The sequence below is a fragment of the Elephantulus edwardii genome, unplaced genomic scaffold (genome assembly GCF_000299155.1).
Source record: "Elephantulus edwardii isolate Elephantulus edwardi_28Jun2011 unplaced genomic scaffold, EleEdw1.0 scaffold00184, whole genome shotgun sequence".
NCBI classification, from domain to species: Eukaryota; Metazoa; Chordata; class Mammalia; order Macroscelidea; family Macroscelididae; genus Elephantulus; species Elephantulus edwardii.
In genome coordinates this window covers 2,578,800-2,580,925 of record NW_006399934.1, presented here as the reverse complement: position 1 = coordinate 2,580,925, position 2,126 = coordinate 2,578,800, and the positions used below count along the sequence as shown (strand labels likewise).

The following is a 2,126-nucleotide window of genomic DNA, read 5'->3' as shown; positions in this document are numbered from 1 at the left end:
TAAGTTATGGTTTCATTTTATTACTTTGACTGTATTACTGATGTAGCAAAGAGGGAAGATTTTCAACTACTGTATTTATTTAAAACAAATTGACAGGTTCAAGTACCTGTCTTCAGAAAAGCCAGCAGCATTTCTTAATATAAAGTAAGATTTGGCCTAAGCCCTTAATACCTTCCTGAACAGCCATGCAACTAAACACTCTTAAGAGATGTTGCATAAGGGAGGACAGACAATGTGAAGCAATTTGCACTTTTCCCTGGGTAACAGAAATAAAGTAAAGCATATCCAGATCTTTCTGACTGAATGGCTGTCATGTTTCATATACTCGGCTCTATAAAACTAGAGCCACTATCATATATGCCTATATAGATATATACTTATTATTTTTTAATAAAGTCTTGCTTGCTTCAAAATTTAAGATGATCTTTCTCCTGGTCAGTCACTTCAAGGAAACAATAAATAAAGTAGAAAAAAAATGAATTGTTTTCATATTTCTGTGGAAGAACGGAAAACATTTATACTTTGAGAGGTTCAGAAAATTCACTGTACAGAATGAACAGCTTATGTACATTCTCTGTGCAATTCTTCTTGGTTGGGGTATTTAAATGCAAGAGCTCCTCCAAGATAAGAAGCCACATTCATTCTTGTCCAAATCCTTCTGTTTCTTCTATTGCAAAAAGAAGCTTTTCCTTTAGTTGCTCATAACTCTTATACGGTGGTAGGAACGTAATACTGATGACAAATCACATCCACATCATTAGTTAAAGTCTCACAGTTAAACACATATCTTAAATACCAATCAGTATTTGTTGTTATTGTTGTTGATAAGTGCCTTCTAGATGACTCATAGTGACTCTATGAATGAAAGACCTGAACACTTGTATGACTTTCATTGTTTCTCCATCTTCATAGAGTTTCTGAAGGCAAGTATTTTGGAAGTGGATACCACTCCTGCTTTCCAGCTTGCTTTAATCAGAGAGCTCCATCAAATACTGTCCACCATGGGTAACCATTATGTCATCTGACAAATAAGTGTCACAGTGTTTAGCATCACAGCAACCACAAGTTACCTCTGTACAGCAAATGGACAGACCAGTGCTATATCACTTAGAAGAATGTTTGACCAAGACCAATTAAAACCAGGCCCTCAGACCCATATTTGTTTTTAAATAGGAGGCCTGGATAAAATAAACTCACACCCAATGGCAAGTAAACATTCTACCCTAATCTTCACCAAAATCAGAAAACAAACCTCTGTAGAATCTGGCTGGATTCCAGCCCCATACTGATGACCTTTTTAAATGTTGTTGTTGTTGTTGCCTTTTTAAATGTTGTTGTTGTTGTTGATTGCCATCCAGTTGAGAACAGCTCATAGCAATCCTATGAACAAAAAGGGCTGAAACCTTTCTATAACATTGTTTCTCCAAGTTCATAGAGTTTCGAGAGGCATGTGGTTTAGGAAGAGAATGCCGCTCCTGCTTCCAAACCCTAATCAATATGGGAGCTCCACCAAACACTGCCCATGATGTATAGCTGTTATGGTATTTGCCAAACCTATGGCACCGTTGTCCCATTATGGCATTTGATACTCCAGTAGCAAATGGTTCAGCATCACAGCATACCCAGATTACCTCAACCCAGCAAATTAGAACAGAGTGCTGTATGACTTAGAAGAGCCAAATATATATTTTCTTATAAAAGCCGAAATATAGTAATAAGGTATTAAATATAACCCCTTCGGCCCAACTTTTAAATATAGGGCCCTCCAGGAGGTCTTGTTGACTCTAAACAGGAATCTTAAATAAAAAAACAACCACACAATTCACGCAGATCTTCAACCCAAACAAGAGCACCATCTGACGGGGTCCACTACTTCACCCAACTCCAAAATGGAGACAAGGGCCTGCCTGGTTTTATGTGTTGTTGTTAAGTGTCATTGAATGGTGACCCTATAAACAAAAGACCCTAATTCTGTTTTTGAAAAAATTCTCCTCTTTTGAAAGTCCAAGCAGGCACAATGAAGCACTTCGTGAGGATTTCTTCAAGCAAGAATTAATTCTTACTAGCACATTCCTTTTCTTCTCGCGTGCTTCTCACCACTGGACCAATCGGCAGCATCAGGATGG

General features: G+C 37.8%; 1 pseudogene; it reads left to right on the top strand.

The window, feature by feature from the left end:
* The first annotated feature begins 2,017 nt into the window (after positions 1–2,017).
* The window catches only part of LOC102867357, a 1,756-nt pseudogene continuing 1,647 nt past the window's right edge, over positions 2,018–2,126 (top strand).